The following is a 15,180-nucleotide window of genomic DNA, read 5'->3' on the forward strand; positions in this document are numbered from 1 at the left end:
ATCGAACTAAATAAGTCATGTGGTGTTTCGTCAATAGGCAACGGAGTTGCATATATATTGAGCTCCACTTAATTTGTAGGATTGTTTGTGCACTTTGCCATGCCATGCCTCATTAAACCGGACATGCATCATACTTGTTTGCGCATCGTGCCATGCTTATGTGATGCTTGTTTACTATGTTGTTTGCTTTCCGGTGTACTTCTTCTCGGTAATCCGGTAATGTTGCATTTGTGAGGATCCGTTCGACTACGTCAGTTTGTCTTCTTCATGGACTCATTCTCCTTCCTTGCGGGATCTCAGGCAAGATGACCATACCCTCGAAATCACTTCTATCTTTTCTTGCTAGATGCTCGCTCTTTTGCTATGCCTATGCTGCGATACCTACCACTTGCTTATCATGCCTCACATATTGTTAAGCCAAGCCTCTAACCCACCTTGTCCTAGCAAACCGTTGCTTGGCTATGTTACCGCTTTGCTCAGCCCCTCTTATAGCGTTGTTAGTTGCAGATGAAGATTGGAGTTTGTTCCTTATTGGAACATGGATATTTTGTTGGGATATCACAATATCTCTTATTTAATTAATGCATCTATATACTTGGTAAAGGGTGGAAGGCTCGGCCTTATGCCTGGTGTTTTGTTCCACTCTTGCCGCCCTAGTTTCCGTCATATCGGTGTTATGTTCCCGGATTTTGCGTTTCTTACACGGTTGGGTTATAATGGGAACCCGTTGACAGTTTGCTTTGAATAAAACTCCTCCAGCAAGGCCCAACCTTGGTTTTACCATTCGCCACCTAGCCTTTTTCCCTTGGGAGTCGCGCATCCCGAGGGTCATCTTATTTTAACCCCCCCGGGCCAGTGCTTGTCTAAGTGTTAGTCCAAACTAGAGCCCCTTGCAGCGCCATCTCGGGGAAACTCGAGGGCTGGTTTTAGTTGTACGGATTGCTTATCCGGTGTTGCCCTGAGAACGAGATATGTGCAGCTCCTATCGGGATGTCGGCGCATCGGGCGGTCTTAATGAACTTGTTTTACCATTGTCGAGGATGTCTTGTAACCGGGATGCCGAGTCTGATCGGATTGTCTTGGGAGAAGGAATATCCTTCGTTGACCGTGAGAGCTTGTGATGGGCTAAGTTGGGACACCCCTGCAGGGATTTGATCTTTCGAAAGCCGTGCCCGTGGTTATGGGCATATGGGAATTTGTTAATGTCCGGTTATAGAAAACCTGAAACTTACCTTAATTAAAATGCATCAATCGCGTGTGTAACTGTGATGGTCTCTTTCCGGCGGAGTTCGGGAAGTGAACACGGTGTTGGAGTAATGCTTGACGTAGGTTGTTCTAGGATCACTTCTTGATCATAGTTATTCGACCGTGCTTTTGCCTTCTCTTCTCGCTCTCATTTGCGTATGTTAGCCGCCATATATGCTAGTCGCTTGCTGCAGCTCCACCTCATACCTTTTACCCTTCCTATAAGCTTAAATAGTATTGATCGCGAGGGTGTGAGATTGTTGAGTCCCCGTGACTCACAGATACTTCCAAAACCAGTTTGCAGGTGCCGATGATACCGTGCAGGTGACGCAACTGAGCTCAGGAGGAGCTCTATGAAGATCATGTTCGTTATGCTATTCCGTTTCCAGTTGATCAGTAGTGGAGCCCAGTCGGGATGATCGGGGATCTGTGTAGCTTTTGGGGTAATCTTCTTTTATTTTGGGTTCCGTAGTCGGACCTTGTGTGTATCTGGATGATGTAATGATTTATTTATGTATTGTGTGAAGTGGCGATTGTAAGCCAACTATGTATCTCTTTCCCTTATGTATTACATGGGTTGTGTGAAGATTACCTCACTTGCGACATTGCTTTCAATGCGGTTATGCCTCTAAGTCGTGCTTCGATACGTGGGAGACATAGCCGCATCGAGGGCGTTACATTGCAACAGGGCAAAGAATATCCTGGCACGACGACACCCTTCTAGTAAAGGAATACATCGCGCAAGGCTTGAGGATCCGGCTATAGAAATATGGTAGGGAGAAAGGAAAATTTTGAACATATATGAGAATGAGATAAGTAATTTTAAAAGACCATTCAGAAAATAATAAATTTAAAGATCTAATTTCCTAAGAACATTCACGTTGTTGTCATGTTTAGTCTAAAGTTGCTTCTAAGCTACCTGTTCTAACTCCTAAACAAATTGACATGAAAAATTGATGTTGGAATGACATACCAATGACCGCGGCAAGGTGGTGCTGAAATTGCCAACATCCGGTTCACGTCCACAGGTGGCACGGATCATGTGATACAACCAGCAACAACAATAGGAGAAGGAACAATGTCTTGGAGATTGGCGACATCTAGATGAATATATGGGTGCTAAAAAACATCACCAGGCGCGACGTATGATTGTAGTAGTCGATGTAGATTAAATGGCAAAAATTGTCCTTCAAGATGCACTCTTTGAGAATTTCTTCATTTGAATAGATTTTCCTTGTCGATGCAATCCTGGTGGCATGTGGATTCAACTGAGGAAGCTCTAATATGTTGCTGATGATAATAGCGGCTAGATGCTCCGATGACGACGATGACATCAGGTTGCTGTGGCGGCTGAGGGCAATGGCACTATGCCTGAGAAAGAAGTATAGGAGGAGCATGGGGAAAGGCGTGGTTACTGTTGTATTGTATTTTAGGAGAAGGTTAGGATGGCCTATTCGTGTTCATGTATTACATGACAAAAGATTGTAGCCCCATACTGTATACTGTAATGGAACTTGGATACGTAGTAGCGAACATCCAAGCAAACAATCGATTTATCACACGTGGAGGTCCTAGTACAACGGTGCACTCGGACAGCCGTTGAGCCATTTGGTTGAGTCCTCGTCAATGGTCACGCTCGTTCCTATTCGTTGCGTAGGCAACTGTTAGCAACCTAGCTAGCGCATGACCTCTTGCGCGTCTGTCCATAGTATAGGCCGGGCTAGTCTGGTTTTTTCCCACCCTATTTTGTAAGGTTCTAGAATGCTTCCATGAGCTAGTTTTCTTCTTATTTTTCTTTGTTATTTCTCCTAATTTTTCATTTTATATTTCTTGTTTTTCCTTCCCCCCCCCCCCTTTTATTTTTCACATTTTGCTCCATTTCGTATTTTTCATTTTATTTTTCAAGTTTATTTTTTATTTACTTATATTTTTACTTTTAAATTTTTTGCAAACATCATTTTCCAATTCAAGAACTTTTTACAGACCTTGAGCATTTTCTAAAATCATGAACACATTTTGAATTCATGAATATTTTTTATGAAACCATAAAACATTTTCAAATTCACGAACATATTTTCAATTGTTGAGAAAATTGTTTTTTGAAACTTCTAAACATTGTTATGAATCTCTGAACATTTTTTGAGTCAATGAAGATTTTTTGAATGGATGCAATTTTTATAAAACTTTTGAACATTTTATTTAAATCGGCGAATATTATTAGAATTGATGATTTTTTTAAATGATTAACATTTTTTGAAATTTATGAATATTTTTGGTTTGATGATTTTTTTGAAATGCATGAACCTTTTTAATTCACAATAATTTTATTTTTGCGAAAATTTTGAAAAATTAATGAACATGCTTCGGATTCGCAAATTTTTTGCTCAAATTCACAAACATTTTTTCAATATCATGAAAAATATTTTTAATCCACGAAATGTTTTTCTACAACAATTTCCAAAATTTATATTTTGTTTGGAAATTTCGATTTTTTTCTAAATTATTTTAAATGTGAAAAATAAAAACAGAAAAAAGGCCGAGTAAGAAACAAATAGGGGGCGTCCCTCCCTGGTTATGGTCTGGCCCAATAGGGCGCATGGGTGGCCCAGACTCAATAAAGTGAAGTTCCTTCCATGGGCTACAATTGCACAGTAGATCGGTTGGTTGTTGTGGAGATACTCTAACGTGTAGACCAAGGTTTGATTCCTAGCATCTCAATTTTATTTTTTCAGGCTTGAACAGACTAAAACTGATGAAGAACGTATGAAAAAGTCTAATTGGACGAAAAAAAGTGGAGAAACAATCCGTCCTTTAATATTAGGTATAGATATAAATATAGATGAATATATTGTGAAACACGAACACCATTTTTGGGGAACATGTTGAGCATTTTTCTATATATGTAAACATTTTAATATATCATGATTTTTTTAAAATGTATGACAAGCATTTTACAAACAAATGATGAATACTGTACAAACACTCACTAAACATCTTCTAAATGCACAATGAATGTTTTTCAAAAAAAATACGAATCATAATACCTTTTTAGTATTTAATGTCTTGTGAGCGGGGTGATAATCGAGTACGACTTGAGTCTAATTGGGCTTGGTCCTCTAGTTTTTAGTGGGCCTTATGATAAATTATACCAGCAGATAGGCGTGGTCAGGCTAATGCGAGATCCATCTTGGTGTAACCGATTGGGAGCGGATATGTCTCGGGTAAATCTTTGTCGCGCCTTTAATGAGATAGAATCCGAGCTCGCCTACAGGGTGCCGGTAGCTGGTCGGCCCAGTAGCCATATGTTAGTCATGTATTTCAAAAAGTTAAACACGTATGAAAGAATGCTTTATATTTATTAAAAAAATACAATGTGTATGGAAATATTAGACCAAGAAAACATATATTTAGAAAAAAGTTAATTATGTAATATTTTGAAAAATAATAATCAATATAAAAATATTCCTGGTGTATATAAAAATGTACAATGTGTATGGAAAAAATAGACATGTGTTTGAAAAAGAAAAGAAAAGGTAAAAAGGAAATCCTGAAGAAAATAAATAAAGAGAACCAAAGAAAAAAGAAAAAAACCCGAAGAAAACCAGAGGAAAAAGGGAAGAAAGCCGATGCAAAATAGTGAAAACCCTAATAGAGAAATCCACAGGGAAAAAACTCTCGCGTGCAGCTACAGTACCGAGCCGGCCCAGTAGCGCCGCTCCAGAGGAGAGGCCGAGTTAGGTCCGGCAACGGCAAGAAATATCCCTGGCATGAGTGATTTGCTACGTGGTTATTCTTTCCGGTGGATATGATTCTAAGATAATCTGTTGTCGAGTATCAGTGGCTCATTTTGTATTGGACTGAAGCAAATCCTTTTGTTTTGGCTTTGAGTTTCATCCCTGTCTACTGTCTTCACAAACACATCTCGAAAACAAGATCTGCACATCGCAATTGAATCGTGCGCACACCATCTGAAAGAGGCATTTATAACCAATCTGCCAATTAATTTGCCCTAGCGCAGTTTGCATGGGATTCCCATCGAATGACGAACTTGTGCTGATTGATCAGCGTAAGAGTCGTTCCAAGCCCATCCAGACCACAGCTGACATCCGCAGCAGGGTGATGAGTTCACAGTAGAAATATTTTGCACTCATTTGCACTGTGATGAGTTCCTAGTGCACTCGACTAACAAAATAAATTTTAGCACACTGATATGGCAAACTAGGCAGCATCTACAACTGTGGATGGCTTAACAAAGCTCAAGGACGGTTCATCGCAACTGATGGTTGCTAGTAGTAGTAGTGTCCGCATGCCAAACATTATACCACTAGTAATTTTCTAAATGGGGTGATGGCTTTCAGAGCTATGTTTAAAGTTACTAGCAAGATGTTTGTGCATTGCATGGAACATCAAAATGCATATTTTTTTACAAAACACCTGTTGTGATTGACCCATGCAGGAGTAATCCCATGTGGAAAAACTAATGATATCTCGAGAATTTTATAGGAAAAATGGTATCTTAAGAATTTCATCGAAAAAATGCTATCTCGAGAAAGATGAGAGATAATGTGAGGAGGAGTGGGGCGTGGTGGTGACTGGTGGACGGACTGGGCGGAGGCATGGGGATGGACGGCGCTGGCAGCGGCCACCATGCCAGATTGTTCCAGAGACTTCCTTTTTTGATTGCGCAGCAATGAGGTTGTGGGAGATAAAGATGAACAAGGCAAGGCCTTATCTGTAAATATGGAGAGAGGTGCGAATATCTTTTATAAAATTGTCATAGTTTGTTTCTATCCGTTAGATATAGATCGGACGGTCTATATTACAAGATGGCAGACACATCATCATCACCAACTCGGTTTTTTATAAGAGTAGAGATCAGTAGTTTAGGAGTAGGATGCACGGTATCAAGCCCCATGGCAGACAAAGTAAGAAATTGGAGTACTTCGTACCAACCATGACAAAAAAACGTTTACTATTTTATTTCAAGGGCGTCCCGATTAATGACCCAGTCTAACTGATGATTGTCACGGTCCTTCAAAGATTTATTATGCCCCTTTTTGATTAAGATGAGGAGATGAAAGCTGTGAAGAGCACAATCTATGTAGTACGTGTAAAAAGGCATAGGGTGAATCGTGTAATAGTAGCACAAAAAGTCTTGAGAAACTACATAAGGAAGACTAGATTATGTAATCAAACATAGGTACAGAAATTTTCAAAGCACGGAAACTACATTATGGAGCTATGACCTTCAGGATTACCAAACAGATCCTCCAGCTCTAACAGATCAGAGTAGGAAGGTCATGTATCTCACTTTCTGCGAGGTATGACTGCATGCATTGTTCTGATGCAGAGACCGGGGATTATCCTCCTTAAAAAAACTTTTCGTGAGGTATTTCTCCAAGGTCTTTCAAGATGGTGAAAAGTCAATCCTGAAAATATGTTACGGACAAGACTTGTGAAGTTTGAATGAGATCAACAACAACTATGCATGAACTACGTTCTTTAGACAAAAAAGAATAAAAACAAAAGATATGAGAGAGAGAGAGAATATCTGACACACTTTCTACTATTTCAAAACTCTGTTGTATTTCCTCACAAAATGATGAAGATCCGGTCTATCAGCTGAAGGGTTGAAGAATGAACAGCAAAGCCCAGTTGCAGTACATGAAAACAAGCATGAAGAAACAGCAATGAAGCACCAGGTGACTACAAAAGTAAGACTAGAAAAGGTAACCAAACATCGATGGAGAAATATCCAAAGCATAGAAAAGCAGCAAATTTGCTATCACCTTCAGGATTACCTAACACGTCAGAGTAGGAAAGTCATGTATCTCAAATTCTGTCAGGGCTTCCTCCAAGGCCTTCCAAGATGGTGAAAAGCCAAACCTGAAAATATGTTACTCCCTCCGTCCCAAAATAAGTGTCTCAATTTTAGTATAACTTTGTACTAAAGTTAGTATAAAGTTGAGACTGTTAGAATAAATTCGAGGCATACGGTCGACCATCCGAGGATCAAGCAATCACACGAGCACGACACAGAGATTTGTTAACGAGGTTCACCGATATGGCTACATCCCCGGAACCTGACTATGAGCGCTCCTCCCCGTGACACCATCACAATACCGCACCCGGTCGCTCTGGACACCGGCACATGCCGCCGGCTTCCCCTGCGTTCCGGTGCTATTGTGTTGGCATTGGTTACATCGTGTGTCTAGCCTCGCTATATATGAGAGGCCTAGGATACACTAGTAGAAAAAGGGTCATTTGTCCCGGTTCATAAGGCCCATCTGTCCCGGTTGGGGAACCAGGACTAAAGGATCGTTACTAATGCCCTTGGTCTTTAGTCCCGGTTCTTACACGAACTGGGACAGATGGGCCTCCACGTGGCCGGTGCTGCAAGCCCAGGCAGGAGGCCCTTTAGTCCCAATTGGTGGCACCAACCGGGACCAATAGGCATCCACGCGTCAGCTGTTCAGGGGCTAGGGTTTTTGTTTTTTTTTTGAAAGGGGGGTGGATTTTGGGATTTTGTATGGTTAATTAAGGTGTTTCATATATTGTGTTAGGTAGCTAATTAATTAATAGAGAGAAGTGTCCTTTCTTATCTCCGTGCTTGGGCGACGCTACGTACTATACGTATAGAGAGGCCCTCGACACACTAGCTAGTAAGAAAATGAAGGAAACCATTAAGTACAGAAGTTCGTCATGCATACCGAGAGAAGTGATCGACCTCTCCTTCTCCGAGAGATTGGTCGAACAACAAGAGTTTTCGTATTATCTATCCGACGCTACTGGCTACATACATATACAATATGTAAGATCTCTTACAATCCCGTAGCATCTGAAATCAAGTTCCACATGGTATTCTTCGGCTTTATTGATGACGTGGTCAAGAAAGAATCCCGCTAATTCCTCTTGAATTGCTTTCATGCGATCTTCTGGTAGGAGTTCATTCTGCATCTCCCATGTCTAATTTGAAGAAGGGGGTTAATACATATATATGAATGAAACTCAACAGAAATGATGGTGTAATAAAATGAAATTGCGAATATTATTGCTTACGCGCATCAAATTGTCTTTTAGAGTAGCCCCGCTTATCTTTGCAAGTCGCGTTGTAGATGAACTCGCACACGTAATATCCACAGCAATCATTCTCTTGTTCCTGCCACAACCACTTTACAAGAAATAGAGGTCAACCAAACTGATAATGAAGCATTATAAATGGCATTGATGAAAGTAGCTAGAATCAACATGAGATGCGTGGAACTAGCTAGCTAGCAGTACTTACTTTCGGGTATGTATATCGCAGCTCCTTCGACAGTCCCGGAACTTCTTCGGTGAACTTTTTTCAAACCCTGCAAGACAAAGAAAATAATTATTACTTGAGATATCAGGAAATGAACAAAAAGTTGCCGATATGCTGCGATAATGATCGATTGAACTTACTCGTTGAGAATTTTAGTCATGTCCGCATAGGTCTCGGGATCTTTTCGTCTCGAGTCTAAGACGGTTACTAGTCCCTGCTCAAGCTTAATCTCCAGGAGAATATAGTGAAAGCTGCGCACGCATGCATAACTCATCAATTACATTACTATAACCTCGCTCGAGTAATAAGGGAAACCGGATATGCACAAGACAGTAACACTCACTTGAAGTTGTAAGGAAAGAGTATTTTATCTTTGTTTTGATTTATTATCAATGATTTGAGCAAGTTGGCCTCAACATCATCGGCGTTCTTTTTAACCTCGAATTCATCTATGAGATTTGTGTTAATGAACCCAATATCATACATTTCTGCTTTTCTGCACTCGACGGTCTTCAATCTGCATAATATAGTGAGGATAATCATATATACATGCAATGAAAGAGCTGAGCTATATATAGAGACTTAATGACAGAAGTAGTACTTACAGACAGTAGCAAGTGACCGTTAATTTATCGAAGGCCTTTTGATTGAACCATTGGAAGAACTCCTCAAATGGAACAGTCAACAAATCAATTCCAACGAGGTCGTGCTCCTCTTTAACTCGCAGATACAAAGTATTCGTCCCCCCAGACTCTCTGCAGGTTTTCATGTACCAATCATGGAATCTTCGCATCATCGTTGTTAGAGATTTTTCATCTTTGACAAGAGGCTTCCCGTAATGGTTTTGGTGTTCTTCCACCTCCAAGAAATCATATTGTACATCGTCGGGCAGGTAATCTTCAAGATTGCTATAACCGGGCACCATGTTCGGATCATTAGCGGGGGGCACGATTGGTCCTCTTGTTCGCCGAGCTGGGCAATTTTTTTCCCAACTCGTCGTTCTGCTAACCTTCGATCACTGATAGTATTTCCCGACCGCTCCGCTTCGATATATACCTTTGCAGTAATGCGCTCATAGTTGTTTTTCAGCGGAGACTTTGGTGGTTTCCTCAGGGCATCGATAGTGTGCTTTGATTTCACCGGGTCTACCTTCTTCTCCGGAGGTGGATGTCTCTTTACTTTCACCCCTTCAAAGAAGTCCTTCACTTCTTTTTCCACGATCTTCGCGTTTTCTTCCATGGTCCTCTCGTATGGTAACTTCTCTAGAAGCTTGAGAGGTGGACCGAATCTGTATTGCCTCCCGCCTCTGGCTGTACTGCTAGACGCCGGAGCAGACGGAGCGGCTGCGGCTGTCTTCTTTCGTGCTTGCTTACGAGGCAGAGGACTACGACGCACCAGAGCAGCCGGGGCGGCGGCAGGTCTCTTCCATCCTTGCTGGCGAGGCGGAGAAGGAGGAGGCTGGTGGCTGCTCGGGGGCGCCAGCGCAGGCGGAGAAGGAGGCGGAGTGCCGCCACGCGCCGGAGAAGAAGGCTGAGTGCCCTAATCACTCGCCGGAGGAGGAGGCGGTGGAGGAGGCGGAGTGCCCTAACTCGCCGGAGGAGGAGGAGGAGGAGGCGGAGGCGTCCAGTTCAGAAGGTTGATGAGTTCCTTCCGCCATAGGCATGGAGTCTTCAGACAAGAACCCAGCCGAGTCTCCCCGTCACCTGTAGGGTGGTCAAGCTGGAGGTCCTCAAATCCTTCTGTGATTTCATCCACCATCACCCTAGCATATCCTTCTGGAATTGGCCGGCAGTGAAAAGTTGCTCTAGGATCAGGAGGTGCAACATAACCAACAGCCGCCTTGACTTTCAATTCCATCCACTGTGTCATAAGGTGGCCATTCTGAGACTCCGTGATAGCATCCATGGGGTAGCTAGCAGGAGCCGTGAAGACAGGCTCCTGAAGTAGCTCCGTGGAAGCCACGCTACTTCTCCGCTGAGATGGCGGGATAGCTTCGGATGTAGCAGCTTCGACAGGTCGCATGCTACGGACCTCGTCTCGTTCCTCTAGCGCTTGTACCCTTACGTGCAGCGCCTGTAGTTGGGTCAACTCCTTTTTCTTCTTCCTCTCTCGGCGTTTGTAACCGCCTGCGTCGGGAAATCCAGCCTTCCACGAAAGGGAGCCTGGCGTGCCTCGGGTCCATCCGGGGTGCTCAGGATTCCCGAGGGCCTCTGTGAGCTCGTCGTTCTCTCTGCCTGGAACGAACATCCCTTGTTGCGCCTTTTCGATATACTCCTGAAGCTTCTCGATGGGTGTGTTCAGCTGCTCGTTGGTCCAAACGCACTTCCCTGTTACAGGGTCCAATTTTCCCCCAACCCCGAAGAACCAAGTCCTGTAACGGTCTGGCCAGCGTCGCGTCTCTGGTTCGATCCCTTTATAAATGAGGTCATTCTCAGCCTTATCCCACAACGGCCGGGCTTTCAGGTAGCCACCTGACCCCGTGCGATGGTGATGCTTCTTCTTTACATCATTTTTCTTGTTTGTCGCTGACATCTTCGCTGCTCTCTCAGATTTCTTTTTTGGTGACAAATGCGGGCCACTGATATTTGATCTTCTGAAATCGGCCGATGAATTCTAGAGTCTTGTCTTGGTCGACAAACGATGATTTCAGCTCATTCTTCCACCTCCTGAATAGCTCAGCCATCTTCTTAAGAGCATAAGCCTTGATCATTGGCTTTTTAACTGGATTCTCCGGATCCTCCTCTGGCGGGAAGGTGAAATTTTCCTGCAGCGCGGTCCAAAGATCAGCTTTCTGCCTATCGCTGACATAAGACACCTGAGAGTCTTTGTCCTTAGGCTTCAACCATTGCTCGATGCTGATCGGGATCATGTCCCTAACTAGAACCCCGCACTGAGCATTCAATTTTTTCTTGGTCCGGAGGGGTTCAATCGGTTGGCCAGCGCAATCAATTTCGATGATCGTGTACCTTTCATCCGCGCGCAACTTTCTCTTCGGGCCTTGTCTCGTTATCAAAGTGTTGCTCGATCCAGAGGGTTAGAAAATAAGAAAAAGAAGAGCGTTAATATGTGTACATACCAAAAACAATTAATGCATCAATTAGCTATAGTCAGCACATGCTTAATTAATTAATATATATACCTGGCCGGACTCCGTTCGGTCACCAGAGCCGTCATCACGGTGTCCTTCCCCCTCCATTCGGTCACCGGAGCCGCCATCACGGTGTCCTTCCCCCTCCATTCGGTCACCGGAGCCGTCATCAAGGTGTCCTTCCTCCTCATTGTTTGATCATCGTCGTAGCCTGCTTCTTCATCTTGTCTTTCCAGACCATCGGTGCATGTGACGTTGAGAAACGACAAGACGGCATCACTTCCGTGTGCGATTATCTCCCCCAACACCGCTTCTTTTTCTTCGTCTCGGGGGTGTGGATCCATAGTTTCTGCAAATATTTACAGCATGGCAATTATTATTCAAACATGACAGATGAATATATTAGTGGAAAACATTGAACTAGCTAGCTAAGCACAATAAGGAATCATATTAGTGGCCTGGCCTCGACGCTTCTCTAGGGTTTGGGGTGGCCTCGACGACAACGCTCTTTTAACTTGGTAAATTTGGGTGGCTTCAAGAGAGTTTGTCGATCGGGTAGGGGCGCGGCGGGAGGGGGTAGGAGACCGACATCGTTTTTTTCTAGGGTTTGGGTGTCCTCGAGAGTTTTGGTCCAGCGAGAGGGCCGGGGGGGGGGGGGGGTGCTCCCGTGGTATAAGTTATCACGGTCGAGAGGGGGTATATATATCGATCGCCCCTCATGTCGAAGTTATCCGGGAGGGGGCCGGTTATATCGACAATGACGACATATATACATGGGAAAATAATGTTATCGGGGAGGGGGTATATCGACCCCCCCCTCGTGTTGAAGTTATCGGGAGGGGGTATATCGACAACGACATACCCGATACAAAATAAGAAGACGAAGAAGAAATAAAAAAAGTAGTAGAAGAAGAAAGGAATAGAGAAGAAGATCGAAGAAAAAAGAGAAGAAAAAAAAGGAGAAGAAGAAAAAATAGACTATTTTTTCTTCTTCTCCTCTTCTTTTTCTTCTTTTTTCCTCTTCTTATTTATTTCTCCTCTTCTTCTCCTTTCTTCCTCTTCTTATTTTACTTTTTCCTCTCATTCTTTTTCTTCTTTTTTCTTTCCTAACTAGATATATAAAACTTTTCTAAAAATGTAACTTTTGCATATATAAAACTTTTTCTTCTTCTTCCTTCTTCCTTCTTCCTTCTCTTCCTTCTTCCTAAATATATAAAACTTTTTCTAAAAATGAAACTAACCTAAAATGTACTAAATCAGAGAACATATATAGATAAAACTTTTCTAAAAATCTAACTTTTGCATATATGAACATATATACACAGAGAACATACATATATATATACATTTTTGTAAAAATGCAAAAAGCAAATCATCATATATATGAACAAAAAATCTGAAAAATAGGATATATAATCATATATACACACATACATATAATCCCACATATGCACATAATCTGAAAAAAAATCATATATATGAAAAAAAAGAGGAAGGCCGGCGGCCGGACCGAACATGGCGGTGGCGTGTGGTCGATCTGGGCAGGCCGGGGGCGTGGGGCGGCATCGGGGCAAGGGCTCGGGCCGGGGCGGCGCGTCGGGGCAGGGCAACGGCGCGGGGCGATGATGACGAGGAGTGGGCGACGACGAGGAGCGTGCGGCGGGGCGGCGACGGCAAGCATGGGCAGCCTGGCGGCGTCGGCGAGCACGGGCAGCAAGGGCGCGGGGCGGTGACGGCGAGCACGGGCAGCCTGGCGGCGTCGATGAGTACGGCGTCGTCGGCGGGCAAATGGTCGACGAAACTGAAATTTTCACAAGTCATGCTTATATACCTGGAGCATTGGTTCCGCTTCATAGCACAAACCGGGACCAATGCACCCTTTAGTCCCGGTTGGTGCCACCAACCGGAACCAAAGGCATTTTTTCAGCAGCCCAAAGGGCGGGAAGCGGAACCAAAGGCATTTTTTCAGCAGCCCAAAGGGCGGGAAGCGGTGGCCTTCGATTCCGGTTGGTGGCACCAACCGGGACTAAAGGGGTGCATTGGTTCCGGTTCATGCCACAAATCGAAACCAATGCACCCCTTTTGTCCCGGTTGGTGCCACGAACCGAGACCAAAGACCTTGCACAGAGGGGTGGTTGTGGGAGTTTAGTCCCACCTTGCTAGTCGAGAAAGGCGCGCGGTGGTTTGTAAGCCCCACTACCGCAGCCCTCTCGAGCTACTCTCCATTGCAGGCTTACGGACCTAATTATGACTGCTATGCATGATGGGCCTACTAGGCCTTCTGCGGGCCTGAATCCTGGCTCATTGATGGGTTTCTAGTCGTATTTAGGCCGTGGTGGCTCAGTAGGTGGCAATTTTTTTTATTTTTCCAATTTTTTGTTTTTATTTTTTGCTTTATTTTTTTGTTTCTACTTACAACAAAATACTTATTTATTTTATTTTATTTTGTTTCTAATTACTTATTTATTTTATTTTATGATAATTCTTTTTGCTAGTAAAGTTTCTAACAAAAAAAGTTTTTTATAAAAATTCTTTTTGCTTTTAACGATTTTGAACAGAAAATACTTTGATAATTTTAGTTGCATCAATTTTATATAATTTTAGTTTCATAAATTTTAAAGGTTGCTTATAATGTTTTGAACAGAAAATACTTTGATAATTTTAGTTTCATAAATTTTATTTATGTTATTAAATTTTATTTTATTTTGTTTCTACTTATATATTTTATTAAAGTTTATATTATTTTGTTTCAAATTACTTATTTATTTTATTTTATGATAATTCTTTTTGTTGAAAGACCCTGAAATTCGTATATATTATGCATTTACTGATTATTTTGAGTTATAAGACCCTGAAATTGAAAAGCACTACAAATAAACTCTGAAAAGGTTAAAAGTTGGCATGGTATCATTATTTCACCCACATAACATGTGCAAGAAAGTAGAGAGGTTTACGGCAAAAACTGGATGCACTTCGTGTACAAAACGGACAATCTTTTTCGGAGTATCAGGGTTTCATACGGAAACTCGTCTGTTACAAAGGAATTTCATTTTTTTGAACTTATTTGAACTCCATACTTTTTCTGTGTTCAAAATGCACCATTCAAAGCCACATCATCAATTTTCAACCCTTTCCGACTTCATTTGTTATTTTTCATGCATTTACTGATTATTTTGAGCTATAAGACCCTGAAATTGAAAAGCACTACAAGTAAACTCTGAAAAGGTTGAAAGTTGGCATGGTATCATCATTTCACCCACATAGCATGTGCAAGAAAGTAGAGAGGCTTACGGCAAAAACTAGATGCACTTCGTGTATAAAACGGACAATCTCTTTCGAAGTATTAGGGTTTCATACGGAAACTCATCTGTTAGAAAGAGATTTCAATTTTTTGAACTTATTTAAACTTCATACTTTTTCTGTGTTTAAAATGCACCATTCAAAGCCACATCATCAATTTAGTACATATAGCTCTCATGAATAGATAAGTGACCAAATTAATAAAAGTTCATCATCATATTAAAAACAAAGTACATACATAGTT

The sequence above is a fragment of the Triticum urartu genome, chromosome 2A (assembly GCF_056163025.1).
Source record: "Triticum urartu cultivar PI428250 chromosome 2A, HENAU_Tu73, whole genome shotgun sequence".
NCBI classification, from domain to species: Eukaryota; Viridiplantae; Streptophyta; class Magnoliopsida; order Poales; family Poaceae; genus Triticum; species Triticum urartu.